The sequence below is a fragment of the Myotis yumanensis genome, unplaced genomic scaffold (assembly GCF_028538775.1).
Source record: "Myotis yumanensis isolate MYYU_CA2020_CCGP unplaced genomic scaffold, mMyoYum1.0.hap1 SCAF_2, whole genome shotgun sequence".
Classification (NCBI taxonomy): Eukaryota; Metazoa; Chordata; class Mammalia; order Chiroptera; family Vespertilionidae; genus Myotis; species Myotis yumanensis.
The window spans coordinates 30,863,504-30,887,892 of record NW_027223753.1 but is presented as its reverse complement, the minus strand read 5'-3'; the positions used below and the strand labels follow the sequence as shown (position 1 = coordinate 30,887,892).

General features: G+C 42.0%; 1 protein-coding gene across 9 annotated transcripts in view; it reads right to left on the bottom strand.

The window, feature by feature from the left end:
• The window catches only part of SCMH1 (Scm polycomb group protein homolog 1), a 130,979-nt gene extending 112,680 nt beyond the window's left edge, over window positions 1–18,299 (bottom strand). For 7 of the 9 annotated variants that reach the window (XM_070405011.1, XM_070405019.1, XM_070405026.1 and 4 more), the window contains exon 1: window positions 18,166–18,237. The gene's annotated coding sequence lies outside the window, so the exon portion shown is untranslated. Of the gene's footprint in view, window positions 1–18,165 lie in introns of all 9 variants that reach the window. The other 2 variants (XM_070405029.1, XM_070405014.1) reach the window with 2 other exon arrangements.
• Between the last annotated feature and the right edge of the window lie 6,090 nt (window positions 18,300–24,389).

Genomic DNA, 24,389 nt, shown 5'->3' with positions numbered 1-24,389 from the left:
TGGTGGTCAGTGTGCTCCCATGGGGCAGCACCACTCAGCCAGAAGCCAGCTCACAGCTGACAAGCGCAGTGGCAGTGGCAGGAGCTTTTCCCACCTCTGCAGCAGCACTAAGGAACAGAGAACCAAGTGGTAAGGAGCAGCAAGCAGGAGGGTGGTAAGGAACGAGGGCTTAAGCTGGCAGTCAGACATCCCCAAGGGGTCCTGGACTGCAAGATGGTGCAGGCCAGGCTGAGGGATTCCCCTCCCCAGTGCAATAAGACCAAAAGGCCATCCAGTGAAATATGTCTATGTGAATCCAAAATAGTATAGCAATCTAAGGAAAGGACTCACTTTTCTAGAAAACTTACTTGACTGAGAGGGCATGGAATAATTTTTGACTGGTATTAGCTAGGGCATATCATAGATTTTTAAAAAAAGAAGCTATTTGTGGGTGATACAGAAAGAATATATAATAAGCATCCCAAACAGCTAAGGCAGAAGAGCGGCACTATTTGTTAAGAGTTACTTAGTATTTACTAGGAATCTTTTTGTGTTAACTGCTGAGAATAATGCCTCTTTAAACAAGTCAGAAAACCTTTGTACGTATATAATCATGGAAAGAGCAGGAACCAAAAAGCACGAGAAGAAAAGAAAAATGTCCAGTTTCACTTAAGAGACAAAACTTCATGGTTGCATGGCTTTTTGAGGTTGTTGTTTTTTTAATCCCAGAAATTTAGCTTTTAGGGAATAAAACACCTTTTACCTTCCTCAGCTTTTAACCCAGCAATTTATCCCTGAATTAAAATCTAGTTTAATTCTTCTTCATTTTACATCTATAGGGTTCATTGGACAGGATTAGTGGTAGACTTTTTTTCAGAGAACAATTTTATATGGCAGTACTAGTTCAGAGAACTCCAGATATTTACTTCATCAAAATCATTGATAGGTGTCTAACCTGTGCAATACTCTTTAACACAGAGCAGTTAATTCATAACTTTTTTTCCCACCCTGACATATCTGAAGAATACAAAACACTTTATCAGTGAAGGCAGGCTCATTAAAGGCAATGATTTTAAGCAAGAGGGTAGGAGTAGAATGAATTTGATGGGAAAGGAGCCTCCACTGGGTGAAGGTTTTTTGGATTCTCCAGGGGTATTTGTGTAATTAGAAAAAGTATCTCCCCCAGGCCATATGCTTCTTCCATTGCCCTTCCCCAAGCCTCATGCTCCAGAGCAGTGTCCTCCAACAGAAATATAATTTGAGCCATGTATGTCAGTTTAAGTTTTCTAGTAGTCACGTTTTAAAAAATTAAAAAATGTGAAAATTATTTTAAGTATTCATTTTAATTAACACAATATATTTAAATATTATCATGTTAGCCAGCAATCATAAAAACCAATGAATTCTTTACATTTCTTATAATGTCTTCAAAACCTGATGTGTATTTACAGTTATAGTTTATCTCAATTCAGATGCTAAATTTTTATTAGAAATTCTTGACCTGTATTCAAATTTCATAAAATTTACAGTTGGAAAAGATTCATATACTAAGTTATTCAAAACATACTTAAAATTTTTCCTCTATCAGAGATGTTTTTAAATTTAATTAAAATTAAATAAGATTTACAATTTAGAACTTCAGCTACACTAAACACGTGGCTATTATGTTAGACAATCCATATCTAGAGGAAATAAATAATAAAATTAAATATTAAGTACTTACTATGTGTCAAGCATTGTTCTCAGTACTTTACTTGAACTAAATTGTTCAATTCTCACAACCCAGTAAGCTAGGTAATATTATTATCTTCATTTTACTGATGAGGAAACCAGTGCAGGAAGATATCTTATAATTTGCCCAAAGTTACACAGTTAGTATATTAGTAAATGGTGGAGCTTGGATTCCAAGCAAGGTAATTTGGCCTATTTCTTGTTTCTGAGGCTTAGAGTTTTTCCAGGAAAGCTGGGCTATCCTTCCTATATAATAAAAGGCTAATATGCAAATTGACCAAATGGAGGAACAACCAGTTGCTAGGACATGCACTGACCACCAGGGGGCAGACGCTCAATGCAGGAGCTGCCTCACTTGTGCTCCCACAGGGCGAGTGCTGCTCAGCCAAAAGCCAGGCTCATGGCTGGTGAGCACAGCAGCGGTGGCGGGAGCCTTGGCTCGGCTACGCTAAGGAGCAGTGAGCCCAGTGGTGAGGAGCAGTGAGCAGGCAGGCAGTAAGGAGCGAGGGGTCCCAGAATGCGAGAGGGATCCCAGATTGCAAGAGGGATGTCCGCCAAGGAGTCCTGGACTGTGAGAGGGTGCAGGCCAGGCTGAGGGACCCCTTCCACTCCCCCCCCCACGAGTGCACGAATTTCGTGCACTGGGCCTCTAGTTTAGTATACCCGAGTTATGAATAAACACAATCTTTGGCCTATGTTTGGTTAGAGCAGCCGTGGGCAAACTACGGTCCGTGGGCCGGATATGGCCCGTTTGAAATGAATAAAACTAAAAAAAAAAAGACCGTACCCTTTTATGTAATGATGTTTACTTTGAATTTATATTAGTTCACACAAACACTCCATCCATGCTTTTGTTCCGGCCCTCCGGTCCAGTTTAAGAACCCATTGTGGCCCTCGAGTCAAAAAGTTTGCCCACCCCTGGGTTAGAGGCTCTCACCATTGGCTGATTGTCTCCATTATATGTCCCTATCTTGATTATATGTTAACGTAAGTTAGATCATGTCACTCCCCTGCTTAAAATCTCCTCAAGACTCCCCATAGCACTTAAAATTAAATCCCAGTACCTCATCCTGACCCACATAATTGTACATGATCTGATCCCGGCCTCTACCAACTTTTCTCCTACCACTCTCATTCATTTTGCTCAAGGCAAGCAGGCTTTCTCTGCTCCTGACGCAGGCCAAGCTCCTTACCTACTACTTTAGGACTTTATACTACCTGGAATGCTCCACCTCATATTCATATAGCTGGCTTCTTATTATTCAAGTCTCAGCTTAAATGTCATCTCCCCAGATAACCCTTCCCTGACCACTCAATCTAGAGTAGTCACCCAGACTCTGTCTATCATATCACTCTTAATTCTCCACAGCAGTTAGCACCATTTAATATGCTCCTTATCTATTTACTAGAGACCCAGTGCACAAAATTTGTGCACTCCGGGGGGGTGGGGTGAGGGGGGGGGGTCCTTCAGCCCAGCCTGCACCCTCTCGCAGTCCGGGACCCCTCAGCAGACATCCCTCTCTCAGTCCGGGATCCCTCTCGCAGTCCGGGACCCTTGCTCCTTACCGCCCCCGCCTGCTTGCTGCTCCTTACTGCTCAGCTCATTGCTCCTTAGCACAGCTGAGGAGGAGGGAGAGGCTCCTGCCATCGCCGCTGCGCTTGCCAGCTCTGAGCCCAGCTTCCCTGTGGGAGCATACTGACCACCAGGAGGCAGCTCCTGCATTGAGCATCTGCCCCCCTGGTGGTCAGTGCATGTCATAGCAACTGGTTGTTCCATCATTTGGTCTATTTGCATATTAGCCTTTTATTATATAGGAAGAATTTGTCTCCTCTACTGGGGCCTCATCAGTGTTATTTATTAAGCACTATATCCCAGTACTTGGAATAGTGCCTGGTATTGAGGAGGTACTCAATAAGTATTTTTGAATGAAATGAATGAAGGCTAATCATTAAAAAAAAAAAAAAAAAAAAAAAGGCATGCAATTCAAAAATTATATGACCAGAGCACAATGACTACTTTTTGAATTTAAAGAATAGTATTTTCACCCTGGCCAGTATGGCTCAGTTGGTTGAGCATTGTCCTGTGCACTGTAAGGGTTGCAGGTTCAATTACCAGTCAGGACACATGGCCAGGTTGAAGTCTTGATCTCTGGTAAGGGTGCATGCAGGAGGCAGCGGATTGATGTTTCTTTCTCTCTCTCCCTTAAATAAAAAAAAAACTTATTTTTAAAACAGGAATAACATTTTGGGTGGTTTGAATTTAAACTCAGATGATTTCTGAGAGAGAAAATTTGTGGAAAATCTCTTAAAATGAAACAAAACAAGCTGGAGCCTTTAGTATCTGTAAGTCACTCTAGAATCTGACAGGATCAAGGTAATGAGAGGATGAAAGTAGTTAAGAGACATAATCATGAATATAATTTGGTTTTTCAAAGACTTCTGAATACAGTCCTCACAGCATATTAAGGAAATACACAAAACATAATGGCAAATTCTATTTGATTAAAAGTCACTAAAAATATGAGATTTAAAAAATATGAGAAAGTACCCAGCTACTTAGCAGCACTGGAAAATAGGGAAGAGTACCATCAAATAACCAGAAACTTTGAAGAATTTCTGTAATATATAATCTAAATAGAACTATATAATGGAGAAAATCAATCAATTGCTGAGAGACTCTAACCAAACATAGGTAAAGGATTGTATTTACTCCTAAGCCATTCTAAATAGATGAGCTGTCCTGGGGAAACACCCAAGCTAAGAAACAAGAAATGGGAGTTGATGGAAAGTATTGAAATACCTGAGATTTTAAGACCTGTGTATCTCTCTCTAATCAAACAAAGCTTCTAGCTGCACTGTTTGCCACTAGGCACAAAATGTACAGTAGTATTACTTTTTATTAATTTTAAAAGGAGAAAAAGACAATGACTACCATAAAGAACCTACTCTAAATGTGAAATTGAAAAAAAATTAGCTGATGGCATTCTCAGGAAAATGCAATAGGATGAATTAAGGTTAGAAATGAAGGTAGGAACACAAATAGTACAAAAAGATCAAAATAATGAACAACCTGGTAAATAAAATTCTTCATAGGAACAGAGCAATGTAAATAGAAAAGCTATTTAATTATAAATATTTGAAATGCATTTGTACTCCTTGCCTCCAAATTAATTTAAATATCTTTTAGAAAAGTCCTAAAAAAAATCACCAGAGAAATTTCAATACAGCTAGGTAGGTAGAGGGATACATAAATAGATATGCAATATTTACAAGTAATGGTAAAATTTAGGTGGTGAACATAAGGTTTTCCATTGCAAAATCCTTTTCATTTTGTTATATGTTTGACATTTTTCACAAGGAAAAAAACAACTTTAAAATATCTCAGAGAAGATGCTGTATCAAAGCTCAAACAAAATTGGGCAACATTGGACAACAGTGAAAAAGTGGGTAGGCTAGAGCAAAGAGACTAAAGGCAAGAATGTTGGTTTGGTTTGTTGTTGTTTTTTTAGCACTTTTACATATATGACCATTTCATAAAGAATCTGACAGGATCAAGGTAATGAGAGGATGAAAGTAGTTAAGAGATAATATCTCAATAGTGCCTGGTATTGAGGAGGCACTCAATAAGTATTTTTGAATGAAATGAATGAAGGCTAATCATTAAAAAAAAAAAAAGGCATGCAATTCAAAAATTATATGACCAGAGCACAATGACTACTTTTTGAATTTAAAGAATAGTATTTACACCCTGGCCAGTATGGCTCAGTTGGTTGAGCATTGAAAGGCAAGTGATATTATCTCCATTACACACACACACACACACACACACATATCACCCCTAAGGCTCTGAGAGTACCTTAACTAAGTTATACTGATATCAGTGAATAGTAAACCTGGGATCAAAATATGTATGTAGGTTTAAAAATCTTCATAAAATCTAATCTATCCTTATCATTGATTTTCGACAAGTATCTAAGAAAGTGACTCTACCTCAGCTTTACTTGGAGAAGCACTTTAAATAATAAAAACATATGAAATATACTTTATAAAACGTTTTTAAAAAATGTTTTTATTGATTTTAGAGAGAGGAAGGGAGAGGGAGAGAGAAAGTCATTGATCGGCTGCCTTCTGCACATCCCTCACTGGGGATCGAGCCTGCAATGGAGCATGTGCTCCGATCAGGAATTGAACCAGTGACCTTTTGGTGCATGGGAAAACATATTTTTACAATATACTGTACAAATATAAATGACTTCTAGTTTCACTCCTTTATAATTTTCAAAGTTAACTGACTTACATATTATTTTATTTGTATTAGTTATATGTATACATCTTTACAGTTCTTTTAGCACTATAATTCCCTTGAAATTAGGATTCTGATCCGAATCATTACTAGTCTTTGTAATAGCACCTTGGATAGTAGTTTAATGAACGTTCACTTACAGAAAGAATGTGATCCTCACAGTAAATATGGAAGATGGCTAGGAAATCTACTCATGTTATTCTTATTAAGCACTTGAAACAGAAGCAGAGTGAACTCTGATGCTATTTCTCAGCTAAAAAGCTCATTTGTTGAACTAAGGCTCTGGTCTTTTCCTATTGCACTACTGACTCAAAAAAGATACTAAGCCTAATTCTCCAACTGAGAGTCTGGCAGGGTAGCCAAAGGAAAATACTTTAGTTATGTTATTTTTTTAAATGTTTGGAAAACTCTAAAATATGGATCTTCATGTGAATATAAAATATTTGTAATCTTTCGGCTTTCTTTTTGTTTTACTGGGACAGTGGTAGAAGGAAAATAAAAGTGCGTCTTAAAAATCCTACACTTGGGCCCTGGCGGTGTGACTCAGTTGGCTGGGCATTATCCCATGCACTGAAAGGTTGCTGGTTCTATTCCTGGTCAGGCCATATGCCTGGGTTATGGGTTTGATTCCTGGTTATGGGCTCAATCCCCGGTAGAGGGTGTGCAGGAGGCAGCTGATGGATGTTTCACTCTCACATCAATGTTTTTTTCTCTCTCTTCCTCTCCCTTCCTCTCTAAAAATCAATAAAAAATCTTTTTAAAAAAATCCTATACTTGGTCATAAGTTACTTAAAACGCAATAAAAACATAAGTTACAAATATAACATCTAAGATTTATACTTAGCTCATGGGAGCGATTCCACTTATATATGTTACTTCATATGATTTTCCATAACATCCAGTAGGAGATTCCTATTTCACTGATAAGAAAACTTAAAGAGTTAGTTTAGAGAGTTAGTAGGTGATTGAACTAGGATTTTAAACAATCTAGGTCATGCTCTTTACAGTATATTATATTGTTACTTGTTTGCACAAAACTAATCAATAGTCTTCTGATTGGTCTCTTTTTACTTCCATTCCACCATATATATGGCAACCAGAATAACTTCTAAAATAAAAAGTCAATCATATTGACTCTCTGTTTAATATCTTTCCATAGATTCATGTAGCCCATAGAATAAAATCCACCAAAGTTCTTGGCATTGCTATACCTTTCAAAACCTAAATCCTTTAAGATTTGGACCTTGACTACTTATTTCTCCAGCCTCATCCACCTATTTTTTCCTTCTCTTTACCTTCCTCCCCTAAGTTATTCTAAATGTTCTATAGTCCCTCAACTCATCTATAATGAAGACCCTTTTCCCATTACACACTCAATTTGTCAAATTACCACTGATCCTTCAAAATTTAACTCAGAAATCAGTGTATCTCCTTTTCCTCAGCCTTCTTAGCACTTTTCCCTAATAATAATTTCTTCTGTGCTATGTTGATATCTGGTTTATACTTAAAGCATTTAAATACTGTATTGTTTATATGCCTCTACAACCTATTTGACAGTGAGGCCCTAATGGAAATCTTATTCATCTTTATATCCCTAGGGTCTAATACACTGTCTGATGATAATAGGCATCAGATAAATGTTAGTTAAGTTGAATTCAAGTACAATTAGAAAGTACACAAGTATTTAAAAAAAAAGAATTTCAATTTTGCAAAATATAAATGTTTCGAAGCGGGGAAAGAGCCTGAAATCCTTTAACTGAACTGTGTATAACAATGGCAGTTGTCCTGAAGGTCCCTGCTAGCACTTTGTGCCCCAGCTGGGCCTCCAGAAGGTTCATTACTTTCATATTACCATTGTGGCAATTTATTAATGAGCTCAGAGTAAGCAAGATAAATTGAAATGACAGCCCTGGCAACTAACATCTCTTATTTATCACTAGAGCTAGTCTCTCACTAGCAGTGCCATAGATAAAACAATATTTATATAGTATCTTCTAAGAGACCTGCCAACACTGTGACTGGCACTAAGGGAAATCCAAAAAAGTACAGATCCTCATTAGGATAGGCAAAGAATGTGGTCTTTAAAAATAACTCAAAACTGAAAATCACAGATGTCCATTAGAAGTAATGATAAAGGACTCATGTAATTCATCATTTATGGGTTAAATGCCTATCCAAGAGCTAAATGAAGTGCCACTGGAGCTCTTCTTGCTTCACCTGGATGCAGGAGGTATTACAACATATGCATGGAAAGGAAACTGAGAACCAGTAGTAGGCATTCTAGAAGAAGGAAGATCTATAACACTAAAGCTCTACTCCTTCAAAAGTTTTTGAAGGCCCCTTGGTACCAAGGACCCCTACCAATGATTTAAGGCTACTCTCCTGAGATAAAGGCAAATCACAAGTTGTAAACTTTGTAGTGCAACTAGACACAAATATGATTTAAAAGAAGAAAGAGAAATGGCAGGAAATCCTAGCGATACAAACAGATACCACATATACTCACCATCTTTCACTAATGACTATAGTACCTCCAGGTTAACACCCGTTTTGGCTTCTTAGGGCTGGCATTAACAAAGTACCATATATTGGATGTAATAAACAGAAATTTATCCTCTCACAGTTCTAGAGGCTAGAAGTCTGAAATAAAAGTGTTGTAGGGTCATGCTCTCTTGAAATCTGCAGGAAAAGATCCTTCCTTGCCTCTTCCAGCTTCTGGTAGCCCCAGGAAACTAATACAGATTTTGGTACTGATGAGTGCTGCTCTAACAAAAACTTAAAAATGAGGAAGTAGCTTTGGATCTGAATAATAAGTAGAGGATTGATAGAGAAAACCTAGACTGCACTGAAGAGATGGTAGGTAGAAATATGAACACTAAAGGTGCTTCTAAGTGAGGCTTTAAAAGGAAATGATGAACATGTTATTAGATACTGGAAGAAAGACACTTCTTGTAACAGTGGCAAAAAACTTGTCTGAATTGTGTTCAGCCATTGAGTGAACTTATATGTGATGAACTTAAGATATTTAGTTGAGAAATTCTAAGAAAATTGTTTACATTGTGATCTACTATTTCCTTGGTGCTTATAGTAAAATATGAGAAGAGATAAACTGTTAAGCAAAAAGGACCCAGCACTTGGTGATTTGGAAATTTCTCTGCCTATCCAGACAGACAGCGTGCTCTAAAGACAGGGCCAAGGGTGTGGCTGGACAATCATTTGTCTGACTCATGGATATAATCAACCACTACAGAAGTTAGAAATAGATATGGGTATATACACATGGTTACCCAGGAAAAATCAAAATAGAGATATGGTTATATATACATGATTACCCAGGAAAGATCTGCCAAATGGTTTGGACCCCATGAATTATATGAGAGACTGACAAGGTTTTTGAGAATTTCATACCAGCAGAAGTGCTTCCAGCCTGGACTGAAAGGGAGAGAGAAGAAAACAAAATAAAGGAAGAATAACACCAAGGGCAGCACCACAGATGACTGAACCACTGGGATCCTCTTGAGCTAAAAGGGTGGGGCTGTCCCAGCAGGCCAGAGGACAGAGCATCCAGACAGGATTATCCCAAGCCTTGCAATTAAACGGAATTTGCCCCGATGGGTGGAATTTGCTTTAGACTAGCAACCATTTTATTCCTTCCATTTTCTCTCTTTCCTAATGGAAATAACTTTCCTATTCCTGTGCTACCATTATACCTTGGAAGCAGATAAGTTGTTTTCTAGGTTTCACAGATCCACAAATGGAGAAGAATTTTTCCCTCATATAGACCATACCAGAGTTCCTAAGACCATCCTGCATAGCAGATATTAACATTACAATTCATAAGAGTAGCAACATTACAGTTATGAAGCAGCAACAAAAATAATTTTATGGTTGGGTCACACATGAGGAACTATATTTAAAGGGCCAGAAGGTTGAGAACCACTGATTTAGAAGATGAGATTTTTGAATTAATTACATTTACATGAGATTCTGGACCTTAATGTTAGACTACGTTAAGACCTTGGGGAATGTTGGGATAAAGTAAATGACTTTTGCACATGGGAAGGACCATGAATGAATTGGGGGGACAGGGCAAAGGGTAGACTGGTATGTGTTGATCTGTGTTCCCCAAACGGTATACTCTTAAAACCTGTGAATGTCCTAGATGGTGATGTGCTCTGATTCCATGGAGAGAGAGGACAAGGAAGCTTTGGGTTCGGGACTCTCCCAGACTTCACCCTTTGTGTTTCTTCTTTTGGCTGTTCCTGATTTGTATCCTTTATAATAAACCTGTATGGCACTTTCTTGAGTTCTTTGAGTTGTTCTAGTGAATTATTAAGCCCAGGGGGTGGGGGAGTGAGGAGGTGAGGGGTGTCGGGGGGGCGGGGGGGAGTATAAGAACCCTTCAGACTTGTAGTTATGGCATGTTATACAGAGGTGGTATGCTTTAGGTGTATTTTGGAGTAAGACATAGATGTATAAACAAACAAACAGAAGATGCTGGTTGTTACTTTTATAGTGGATAAATTCTAAAGCAATTTCATGTGCCTTTGTTTTTTTCAGGTACTAAATACATGCCTGATATATAGCAGCCACTCAAATATTTGATGATTCTCCCATCAGATTTCTTGAACCAAGAGTCAAGAGAATCAAATTCCAGTTTTTATGACTCTCTACATATTTTCCCTTCTTTGGGCCTCAGTTTCTTCATTGAATAATTGACCTAATAGTCACAGAACCTGAGAGTTGTAAGAAATTTTAGTGATTACCTACTGTAGCTCCCACTTGCCTAAATCACAGAACTAGTGAATGGCAGACAGGAACTTGAATTGGGACTCAATCACTAAGCCATAATTCTTTCCACATATCATGTTGCTAATAAGGTCTCTTTCACCTTATTACCTATGAAATATTGGAGATAGAAATATTGATCTTTAGAATATCATCCAATCCTGAAAATACACTAACAACAGCCTAAGTTCTATCTTTATTAAACAGAAGACATAGAATAAACAAAATTATCAATATTAACCCTAGTTACATTTTAGAGAAATGATAATATAGACAGCAGAGGATTAAAATCCTTTCAAATGCTTAAAAATAGAGAGGTTCTATTTGAATAGTTTCCCTGACTCCATCTTCTCCATAATTAAATGGAATGATAACTGGCCCACAGAACTGGTAGATTGAATTACTACTATTCTGAGATATCCACTTATCTACTATCTTGGTATCCCTTACTGTACCTCAGAGCACAATGATTTATTGTTGCTGTTGTTATCCAATGGTCTTTTTATAGTATTCTTACTTTATCTGCCTAGAAACTTTTACGCTGACTATTCCTTTCTTTTTGAAACTTAATAATTGCTATTTCTTTGACATTCAAAACACCACTTTCTGAAATAATAAACATGCTTCCCTAAATAATAATGCATGTTAAGCCTTATAAATGTGTTCTGCTGTGGGGAGCCGGCACGGCCATGGCATACTCAGCCCTAGGGCGCCTTATGTGCCATGCCAGCTCAGCCTGGTTCAGTGACCCTGAGTGGGGGTGGTGAAAGGCTTAGAAAAGACAGACATGAGAATGAAAGCTGGGTCTCGGTGGGACGCTGCCCCTGTGGACAGCGCCAGCACCCACAAGCCTTGTCTTTATTTTATAGCAGATGCCACGAGGCAAAGTAGGGGCATGATCAAGTTGTTTACATCATTCTCATGGGTTTCAGTCCTACTTCACTACATGCACCTGAACTCTATCACTCAGGCACGTGGGGCCACGTGTTCGGACTATAGGTTCAAGCTTACACCTAGAGCTATTGGCTAATTGTGCTGGGAAGGCTCTGCCCTCCAAGCTGGACTTGCACGTAGCCACGAGAGGACTGTGCCCTCTCATTAGTCCAAGGCTTGAACCTGTCCAAAACACTGTAACCGCGCCCCATATTCTGCCATTTGCTTTATTCATGCAACGTTTATTTGTGAGATTTACACAAGTTACTATATAGGTCTAGTTTATGTATTTTCATTATTGTATGCATTTCTATTAGGTAAATACATCGTAATATTTTCATTATTTTATTGATAGACATTTGGACTAGTTTGAATTTTCTGCTAAAATAGTGTTGTATGAATATTTTTAAAAGATTTTAAATTGATTTTGAGAGAGAGAGAGAGAGAGAGAAACACTGAAGTGAGAGTGAAACATTGCAACCTGGGCATATGCCCTGACCAGAAATTTAACTGCAACTTTTCAGTGCATAAGACGATACCCAACCAACTGAGCCACAATGGCCAGGGCTGTATGAATAATTTTGTATCTCTCTTTACACATATATTGGAGACTAATTTAATCTGGTTTGGAGACTTTCCAGAAGTCTCTAGAGGCACCTGAAGATAAGACAGAACATCAAAAAATCAGGGTTAGAAGTCTAACATTCTAAACCAGTGATGGCGAACCTTTTGAGCTCGGTGTGTCAGCATTTTGAAAAACCCTAACTTAACTCTGGTGCCGTGTCACATATAGAAATTTTTTGATATTTGCAACCATAATAAAACAAAGATTTATATTTTTAATATTTATTTTATATATTTAAATGCCATTTAACAAAGAAAAATCAACCAAAAAAATGAGTTCACGTGTCACCTCTGACACACATGTCATAGGTTCGCCATCACTGTTCTAAACCCTCTAAGACAAATGGTTGTCTGTTCTCTACTCAGATATCTCCAAGAACAAGTATGCTAGCTCTCATGTTTTCTATAATACTTTACAAGATATAATGACTAAAATAGCCTTTATTCATGTTTGAATATCCCAGAGGAAATTCAATGTATGAATAAAAGCAATTATAATAAATAAGAAACCACTTAGAGATGTGCCTATAATACATCAATGAGCAACAGACAGTGATTAAAATGAATATACAATATGTACATACTTTAATTTTAAAAGCTAACAAGCTATTATGTAACACATAATACAGAAGAGGAAAAAATAATGCAGCAGCCTTTATATGCTTCAAAATTTAAGGAGCCCTGGCTAGTGTGGCTCAGTTGATTGAAGCATCGTCCCATACACCAGAAGGTGGTGGGTTCGATTCCCAGGAATTAAGGATCAGAGAAGCAAAGTGACCAGCCCTGGGTTCTTTAATAAGAAACCCAGGCTTCTTTACAAATCTAAGTCACTATGGTAGTATAAAAAAAGAACTTGAAATCAGAGCATCTTTAGTCACTTTCTATCAGTGAGATCTTTTATGTTTCTTAACTCCACTAAGCCTGTCTACCAAACAAAGTTAATGCAAAGATTAAACTACAAAACAAATCTTAGCACTTATTTTTAAAAATATATTTTTATTGATTTCAGAGAGGAAAGGAGAGGGAGAGAGGGATAGAAACATCAATGATGAGAGAATCATTGATTGGCTGCCTCCTGCACCCCCATATTGTTGATCGAGCCTGCAACCCAGGCATGTGCTCTTGGCTGGAATCGAACCTAGGACCCTTCAGTCTGCAAGCCAACATTCTATCTACTGAGCCAAACCAGCTAGGGCTTTTTTTTTTTTTTAATAATATATATTTTATTGATTTCAGAGAGAGAGGAAGGGAGAGGGAGAGAGAGATAGAAACATCGATGAGAATCATTGATTGGCTGCCTCCTGCAAGCCCCACACTGGGGATCGAGCCTGCAACCCAGGCATGTGCCCTGACCAGGAATTGAACCGTGACCTCCAGGTTCTTAGGTCAATGCTCAACCACTGAAACACGCTGGCCAGGCTTAGCACTTATGTTTTTAACCTAAACTTGGCCTACATAGAAACATTTCTGAATGTGAAATGTCTTCCTTGGTTTTAATCAATGCTTAAAAATTTTCGTTAGGAAACAGGAGAGAGGATGTACTATCTATACCTCCCTAGTATATCTAGAATCAAGTCCAAACTCCATAGTTTCAGGTCTTTAATACGATGGCCCCAGCCCATCTCTTTAGCCACATTTCTCACAACTGAGTTACACAAATACAATACTCAAACCTATGGCGACTAACTTTTTTTAACAAACATATCTTATACTTTCCCTACTTGGTATCTTCACCTAAATCATTAAATCTATTGAAATTTATTCTCCAAGACCCAAATGAAATTCATCTTGAGTGTGATGTCTAACCTTGTTTCCAAATGTTGAAAATGATGGCTCCCTCCTCTGAATTCCTATATAACTTTGCTTTTATCTCCCGTAAAGTACTTATTGCCTTATAATTTAGGTTGAGCATGAAAAAAATCTTTTTCCCAGCAGAGGTGAAGTCCCCTAAAGATAGTTGGAAGAGAACTAACATTTTAACAAAGCACCAATTGCTTCTCTAGTAATTACACACACACACACACACACACACACATTATTTTTATAATCTTTGTGACATCCTATGAAGTAGCAATTTATTTTTTAAAGATGAGGACACTGAAAGTCGCAGAGGTTAAACAATTTGCTTACAGTCCTAAGGCCAGTAAATGACATAGTCCAGATCAGGGGTCTTCAAACTACGGCCCTCGGGCCACATGCAAATACAAATATTGTATTTGTTCCCGTTTTGTTTTTTTACTTCAAAATAAGATATGTGCAGTGTGCATAGGAATTTGTTCATAGTTTTTTTTTAAACTATAGTCTGGCCCTCCAACGGTCTGAGGGACAGTGAACTGGCCCCCTGTTTAAAAAGTTTGAGGACCCCTGGTCCAGATAGATCTGATTGTTTCCTATCCACCCACTAATCATCAGTAAAAAACCTCCATTGCCTTTGCCATTAAGTATTGGCAGAAAAGATTTGATATAGAGTATTTGCCCTCCTATTTTCCAAGATCAAGAACAGACTCTTCAGAGCAAACAGAGTGATTAACATGAGTCCCAAATAAAGATGAAGAGATCAGAAGTCTGCTTCCAGGAAAGAAAAGTAAAAAAAAACCACACACACACTTTATTCTTCCACTCTTGTGTTTAAAAACTCCTCCTCCTTTGAGGTTTATGCCATCTGGCTATATCACTACCCTTCTCATCTGTTATCTACCACCCTCTCAATGAATCACCTATATTCACTGCACCTGGGTCACAATAGTCTCTCTTCCCCACATTCTAGCATCTTAAATCACTTCACAATCCACACAGAAGACTCATTTAATAAAAGAGCCTCAGAGTTCCTTGTAATACTCAGCTTCACTGACCTTCATCTCTGCTGTACTTCAGCTACCCACACAGAGACCTATAACAGCTCCATATCAGACAATTTAACTCCAATATTCCACTTTCTGACCAAAACCTCCTTTTTTTCTAACTTACTTCCACCACATTTACTCATTGACCTAACTCAAGAACTCACAAAATCTTCAAGTCCAAAAGTGAATTCATCATCCAGTTTCCTGTCTCAGTTAATGTCACCACTATCCACCTAGTCACCCTGACAAAAAACCTGGGTAATCATGCTGGACTCCTCACCCTGTCATCTGCATATCCAATCAGTCATAAAGCCTCCATTCCTTTCTCCTCATCCCTGTGATCACATTTCAAAGATGTTATTCAACCATGTCTGATAAAAACCTTTCAGTGATTTAAAAAATATCCCTCACTAAATTAATTTCAAGATACTCATTCATACAAACTCTACCATGATATAGTCTCTGCCTGTATTTCCAGCCTCTCAATTTACCATTTATGTCTTCACTGTTACACTCTTAGCAGTCCCAAACTGCCTGTGATTATCCATGCAAGCTATTCCTTTTCTCACATTGATGACTTTCCTCAAGCTGTTTTCTCTGTTTGAAGCACACGTTTCATTCATCTTTGCCTGACTTACTCCTACTTAACATTTAAGATTTGGGTCAGGTATCATCTGTTCCCAAGTCTTCCCCAAAGTCCTAGGCTAGCACTCTAACTTTGAGCACTATATGCATAGCTCTTACCTCTTATTCTGAGATGACCTATTTTAGCATTTAGCACTAAGATTGGAAATGTACTATTCTTATTTGCAGATCCAGCTAAACACAGTACATGGCATAGTGCCTGACTCAACAGTAGATGCATAAATGTAAAGGTTAGAACACGTTCAACTTAAATTTTCAGTGGGATATTCACACCAGTTCTTTCTCATAGTTTTTAGGATTTCCTACTACTAACTCCAAGTCCTTTGAAGGGAAGAAACCAGAGCCTTTCCTGGGTCTGTACAGTTATGTACAGAATGATGTTAAACAAATGTTCATCCAACCTACATATCAGAAATCAAAAGTTGACACGTATACTACAAACTTCAAAACCACTAAACAACTTTAAAAATGAACACGTATGAATAAGGATAAAGAACCAATTCTGACTGCTGGTATGTACTTGTCTATGTTATGGAAACAGCAAAACTTTGCTTAGAACTAGAACGGGGTCCCAGATACAAGAACTTGGCATTTTATCTACAAGGCCATCACAGCTCTTCTGAGCTTAAAAATTACTAACCAACAGGCATGCTTAGGCAGGGGTTTAAGACCTTGGTAAAAGACCCTTTTTGAAAACTTAACCCATACCAAGGCTAAGTAATGAAAAAGCAAGTAAAAATCAACGCTGGTCAGTGAGCAACAAAAAACCTTTTTCATAGTCATTTTGGGCCTTCTGCTGGCAGTTAGAAATAGAGCATAAAGTTCAATATAATAAAGCATTTCCCTTTCCAACTAAATATTCAATTGCAGTTCGGCACCAACTAGGTTTCAATCCTTTTTCAGAGTAAAAAAAAATTAAACTCTTCTATTTGCATGGTGCATTGCGACACTTTGATGTACATTAGCTCATTTAATAAAGTATTTATAGACATTTAAAAAACGAGGGAAAACCCAACATTTCCCACAAAATAGAATGTCTTTAATTTGTTTTGAACAAACAGTACTAGATGTCCTTTTTTTTTTTCTTTAAGATCAAAACAGCACAGAAATGAGGAAGGAACTAGAGCATTTTTATTTAAACAGGTCAACCCTTGGCGCCAAGGAGCTTCTTGGAGAAACTTCACACTTGCTCATTCACATTAAGAAGCCCTCCTTCAAAGGGGATATCGGCAAGCTGCAGATCTTTCAGAGAAGGGATCCGAGCACCACAACGTATAATAATCGCGTGAAGGAACTGGAATGAGTGAGGACATGACTCCAGGAATATGACTGTTATCTCCAGGTATCTTGCAGTGTCCACAAGGAAAAGGGTTTCCTTGGGGAGAGACTCGTTTCCCATCACTGGAGGAAGTGTAAAAACAGGTGGGTCGAAATATCACGGCAGAGTTTGGGATTTTTCAAAGCTGCGTAAGCATGGGATCGGAGGAAGGGACCCTAGATGACCTTCCACTTCCCGTCCAGCCTGGAGGTGTCTGGGCTTCGGCCATCTCCTGGGAACTTTGTCATTCCTCTCGGGGCTGGCCCACAGCACTGGCAGGTGTCCGGCCCTGCCGGCACCTTGCTCACCCGGGTGCCCAGCGCCCCACCCCCACCCCCACCCCTACCCCCTGGTCGGCGGCACGAAACTTTCACTCCCCGCCCGCGTCCAGCGCCACGGTGAGTTGTCGGCGCAGCTCCCGCCGCTGGACCAGCCGGGAGGACGCTGCGGACAGCTCCGGGCTCCTCGCACCGCCGACCTCGGTCCTCTGCCCGGCCCGGGCCGGACCCGACCCACAGCATCTCTCGGCTCTGGCGTCCGCGCGGCGCGCAGACTGACAACCACTCTGACTCCCCGCGCTCGGCTCAAAGCCGACCCCAGCCCCTCGGGCCTGGGCAGCGCGGCTCTCGCACCCACTGCCCCGCGATGCCGAACCTCCAAAGGTCCCTCTGTCCTTGGGTTCCCCGGACCGGGACCCCCTGCTGCGTCAGGCCGCCGGCGGGACACTGGGACCCGCCGGCCCGGCCGCGGATGCAGAACCGGCCACCGGGCTCCGGGCTCCGGGCCGAGCTGACGAGGTGGGCAAGGGCCGCGACCGCGCTCGGACCACCGACAGGCCGACCGGCCCCGACAGACACAGCCAGACAGCCGGGTCCGGAGGAAAGGGAGCGGAGGGCCGGCAGGTCCCGCCGCCGCCACCCCGCCCTGGCCCGCCCTGGTCCCCTAGGCCCCTCAGGCAGCGGGCTGTCCCGGCTGGCGGAGGCGGCCGCCGAGGCGCTTACCTGCGGGCGCGGGGCCGCACGGGCCGCTCACTCCCTTCCCGCCGCCATGTTTCCCCTGCGCAGGGAGCGACGGAGGACGCGAGAGGGGCGGGTGGGGGCGGCTCCCGAGGGCGGCCGGCGGGCGAGCGGTTGGGGGCTCGATCCGGGCAGCGGCGCTGAGGGGGGGCGGGGCTGCCTGGGGGCGGGGCGGCGGCCCCCAGGCCCCGCCCCTGCCCCGCCCGCCGCGAGGTGGCGTGCGCCGGGGCCGTTAGGCGCGCGCGCGGCGGGGGCGGTGGGGGCGGGGCGCTGTGGGGAGGGCGCCGCGGGGCGGCCGGTCCCCGCCATCGCTGCCGGCCTCTCGCCTTCCGCCCGGGGTCCCCGGTTCCGGCCTTTGACCCACTGTCCTCGCGGCGCCTCCACTAGGGTAGACCCAGCCCTGAAGAGAGCGAGGGACTCGGGTTCAAGTCCCGGCGCCGCGGGCCCCCCTCCCCGAGGCCGCGCGTGGGCCCAGGAGGGAGACGACAGAAACCGAGAGCGGCCGGGTCTCGGCCCCACCGGCCGGCTGACGGGAGGCGCCGCCTCGCTCAGGACCAGCTGCGTGAGGGTGACCTTGGGCGCGGAACCTCGCACCTCCACCGGGGCCCTCGCCTCTGACGAGAGAGGCATGGGGGAGGATAAAATAAATCCATGCTCGTCAAGCCCCCGGAACCGTGCGGGGATCTAGAAAGTCAATGCCCAGTAAGGATGAGCCCCGCGGTCTTTCATGTCTCTCATAAGCGCACACGGTCGTTTTTTGTTTTTTTGGTGCCCGTAGCACCCCTCGCTGCACTCTCCTGGGTGACGGCCCCCCGCACCCCGGGTTGGCCCTGTTTCCGCGGCGAGGAAACCAGCGTGGGAGGTGAAGCTACTGGCCCAGGGCCCCCCAGCCAGTGAGTGACCGAGGGGGCTGGCCTCCAGCCCCGCGGACCTGCGAGGCCGAGCTCCGCCTGCAGGGAGGGGCCGGCTGTTCCCGTGGTCGGAGGGGGCCGCCCGGGGCCAGACAGATTCACCTTAGCTCTCCAGCGAGTCTGCACGGGGGAGCTGACTTCAGGCAGAGGAAGGGGTGTTTGCAAAGCCATGGGGGCCGGATACCGGCTGGCTGGCTGTTGTGACCGGTGGGGTGGGAGTAGAGGAGGCACTAGGAGGGGGTGCTGCTGAAGTTAAACAGGGAAAAGGCAGCCGGAACGTGGAGGTCCTTGTATGTCACTCTAGAATGACATTGAATGCCCTGTATGTCTACTTTAGAATTTATTTTGTAGGCCCGTGGTTTTCATAGTGTGGTCCCAGAACCCCTGGTATCCCTGCATTCCTTCCAGGAGTCAGTGAGCTCAACATTAATGTTTTAACGATGTTAAACATGTGCTTTTCCGGTCTCATTCTCTCACTAATGTGAGGTTTTCCACAGAATATAGGACATAAGATATTGCAACAGGTTAAATGCAGAAACAGATAGTAGAATTCAGCTGTCTTTTGTAAAGCCAGGTGTTAAAAGAGATTTACACAAATGTATGACACCATTCTTCTCATTAATATTTTATTTTATGAAACACTAGAGGCCCTGTGCAAGGATCCGTGCACTGGCGAGGACCTTTGGCCTAGCCTGCTGGGATTGGGCCAGAACCAGCTCTCTGACATCCCCCGAGGGGTTCCAGATTGCGAGAGGGCGGTTCTTGGGTGACGCACCCTGCAATCGGGCTCACTCCTCTCTGGTTCCAGGTGCATCACCAGAGAACCACTGCTGCCAAGTGACCACAGCTGGCAGTTCCTGCATTGAGCGTCTGCCCCCTGGTGGTCAGTGCGCATCATAGTTACTGGCCAGTCGGCCGGTCACTTAGGCTTTTATATATATAGATATTTTCATTAAAGTGCATTTATGATAACATCAATGGTGTTATTTATTGTAAATGTTAAATGAATTAAAGTTTTAGAAATTTCTCAGTTTTAATTTTTAAAAAAATATATTTTTATTGATTTCAGAGAGGAAGGGAGAGAGGGAGAGAAACATCAATGATGAGAGAGAATCATTCATTGGTCAGCTGCCTCCTGTAAGCCCCCTACTGGGAATCGAGCCCGAAACCCAGGCATGTGCCCTTGGCCAGAGTCGAACCCAGGACTCTTCAGTCCACAGGCCAGGGCTCTATCCACTTAGCCAAACTGGCTACAGCAGTTTTAATTTCTAATATGGTAAATATTGATAGAAGTAACTAAGTGCACATAAAAAAGCTCCAGGGTCCTCAATTTTTAAGAATGGAAAGATGTCCTGAGACCAACTGGTTTCTGAATACCTGGCAGGGGTGGGGAACCTTTTTCTGCCAGGAGCCATTTGCATATTTACTAGTATAACATCATTCTCAGGCCATACAAAATTATCAACTTAAAAATTAGCCTGTTATATTTGGTCAAACATTTAATTAACTCACTCCTAATGCTTTGGTAGGGCCAGACCAAATGATTTCTCAGGCTGGATGTCCCCCACCCCTGTATGAAACTAAGTAGCTATTGAAGTTTTAAGTTGGGGAGTGACTTAAGCAGAAAGAACTTTCAAGATCCAAGTCAGGCCTTGAGGGTTGCATTCACAAGACACAGGGATTGCAGGCAGAATTAAGGGATTCTTAAAATTTTAGCTATCCAATTTTATCCAGCTACCCCACAGAAAGCACAAATGACAATCCCAACACTCTGTAATCTTTGGAGGGTTGAGATAGTAGACACTTTTTGTTATCCATAGTAGATTCAACTGTTGAGCCTGAAAATGTAGGCTTTTTCTCTGAACAAGTAGGAAAGTGCAGGGCTGGTGAACAGCAGAGCTAGGACCCAGCTGACTCTGGATATTTTATTCCTAATCTGGTATCGCCTCACCACCTGACCAGTGATGGGCTGATAAAGCACTAAGATGGGTGTTTTATTTATTTCCATTCATTCCTGTGTAGTGAGGACTATACTTGTGTTTGTTGTGGATGCTGTCACTCTTTCTGACCCTAGCACACTGTTATCTCTCCTCATTGCTCATTTTCTGAGAACCAGTCAAGTCCAGGCAAACGAGAGGAAAGGAAGAGGTTGCCAATAATAGGGTGAGTGGGCGTGGGAATCCTGGCAGAGGTCCTCAAAGCTACCCAGCCCAGAGTATCCTTCACATACTTCTAGGGCTCTTCAGGCATTGAGAAGGAAAACAGTTGTATCAACACCTCTGCTGTCTGGAAAACTGCCTTTGAAGAGCAGTTCCCCCAAAGTGCTGAGTATCTGTTCCTTTCACACTAACAAAAAGTATCCATAGCAGATGAAAGTACTTTTTATTAAACTTGAAAACAACATGAGGTTAAATGAAGCACAAGAAAAAATGATGCAGTCAAGAGATGGGGGTAAACATGAGATGGATGAGGCTGCTGCTGGTGTAACAGCATATTATTTTATGGCAATTTTTTATAAGTAGCAAGAGTATACTCTAAAATAATAAGAAGTATAGTGTAGTAAATACATAAACCAGTAACAGTCATTTATTATTATCTAGTATGTACTGTATATAATTGTATGTGCTATGCTTTTATACACCTGGCAACAAGTAGGTTTGTTTACACCAGCATCATCACAAACACATGAGTAATGCCTATGTTTCGACAGCTATAAAATCACTAAGCAATAGGAATTTTTTAGCTTCGTTATAATCTTACTAGTGGCCTGGTGTATGAATTCTTGCACATTGAAAGGAAATTAATTAGAAGAAATATTTAAATATCACTATTCGCTCTTTCTCTATAATAGACGTGTCAACCAAATTCACGATCGACAAATGACAGATCGAAACACATGTGTGCGATTGGCACCAGTGAGAGCTTTATATGTATAGACTAGAGGCCCAGTGTACGAAATTCGTGCACGGAGGGGGGGTCCTCTCAGCCGAGCCTGCACCCTCTCCAATCCGGGACCCCTTGGGGATGTCCAACTGCCGGTTTAGGCCTGGTCCCGGGCCTAAACTGACAGTCAGACATCCCTCTCACAATCCTGGACTTCTGGCTCCTAATTGCTCACCTGCCTGCCTGCCTGGTTGGCCCCAACTGCCCCCCTCTGCCAGCCTGGTTGCCCCCAACTTCCCCCCTGCCAGCCTGGTCACCCCCAACTGCACCCCCCCCCCCCCCCGCCAGCCTGGTTGCCCCTAACTATCCTCCCTGCCGGCCTGGTCGTCCCACGCAGCCTGCTTGTTCAGTCGTTTGGTCGTCCCTCACTAACCCCCCTGCTGGCCTGGTCATAGGCAGCCATCTTGTGAGGGTGTGAGAGTCAATTTGCATATCACCTCTTTATTATATAGGATAAGCTTGCTTGATTAGACCTGTTTTCTGATTTAGCTACACATTTTCCAGCCCAGTGAAGCATCCCAACTTCTCTTTCAGGTAATTGTCAGCAACACAGCAGTAAATATCAACACGAAGCAGATTATTATTGTAGATCACACAGGGAGAACAAAGGGTAAAATATTTAACTGCAGCAGTGTTTGACTATATTCTATGCAGTGAGAAAACCTGAAGTCATTTTCAAGGTCCACCATTTCTTCTTTTCAGTCGGATCAAGTTTCTAAACTTTCTAAATCTCCATTTTCTGGCTAATGAAAAGAAAATAGGATTCCACCAAGTCTCCTATATACCTACTCCAGGACTTCTGTGAGGATCAAATGAGACGAGGCATGGGAAAACGCTTCACAGACATTTGGTTAACATGCAAAATGTTTGCACCTGGCTATAAAGCAAGTCGTGCTCCTGGGCTGAAGAAACTGCAAGGAAGCTAGTGGCCACTAGGGAGATGCATTTGGGATTTTGATATGTATGCTAGTGTCCGCCGGGCATTGCTACATGATGTCATTACCGAGCACCCACAGCAACCGTTTTGGGCTGGGCTGGCTGGGCTGTGGGCTGCATTTTGTGCCATGGGGTCTCAGCAGTGTAGGCTGCGATTTGGTGGGGTGTTACTCCAGGGTGGTGGCGTGGCCTGTGTCCCACTTGGGGGAAGCCAAGTGTTGCTTTGTGGGTGCCAGGTCCACGGTGCTGTTTCTTTGTGCTTGTCATGGCAGCTCCTGCATTAGCATCTGCCCCCTGGTGGTCAGTGCACATCATAGTGACCGGTTGGACAGTTAGACACAGCATATTTGTCTTTTATATGTATAGATGGGACCACTGGTATATATTTGGTCCCTTGTTGATCAGATGTCGTTATGTGGTACATGACTGTAAAGGTTTATTGGAATTCAGTCAGGCTTTCTAAGGCAGTTTTTATGCTACAGTGCGCCTTATATCTTTCAAAGCCTATATAATATTTGTCCTCTGGCAACACACAAAAAATTTGCTAACCCCTCACCTAGAGCTACATATAATAACATGGAAATATCTTAGAAACACATTGAACAAAAATAATAAGCGGTATGATGCCACATATAACACTTAAAAATAAGCAAAACAATACCAATTTTGTGTAGGGGCACATGTACACATGTAATAAAAGTATAAAGACATTCGTGGAAACATGGCTCCCTCCATCTCATCAACAGAGAATCTTTCTCACATCAAATTCCCCTCACTGTTTGAATCTCTCAAATATCCCAGTCTTCAACCAGTCAGAAAAAATCAGCTTTAAAGACATTTATAAGTAGGATCAGGTCCACCCAGATTAACTCCCTACTTAAGGGCAACTGTGCCATATAACAAACTAATCATAGAAGTAAAATTAATCATATTCACTGTCCCAGGGATTATGCAGGATGTGTACACCAGTGGCCAGGAATCTTGGGAGTTTTTTTAAGAATTCTGCCTACTATACCCAGTGAGAAATCGTCTTTTAAACATTTCTCTACACATTCCTATGGCAGTTTGTTCAGTAACTCTCTCTATGGCACAATATGCATTGTATTGTCATTATTAGATTGGATTCATGTTAAAACTTTCCTATGCTGAAAATTTCTTGAGACAGGAACCTTGTTCACACCTGTAGCTCCAATGTTTCAGGCATCACATGAAAAAGATATTCCTACATGTTTGTTGAAAAAATAAAAAAGTGTACAAATTGTCTTCTGGAGCCCTGCATCTTTTTTAGATCCAGTTCAAAACTCTGACACTTCTTAGGGAGAATGACTTGCTCCCTCCTCTGTGCTATCACCTCTGTATGAAATGTATTACATTGTAGTGTCTTAAGTTAGACTAGTTTCCTTGAGGGTAGTTCTTTAC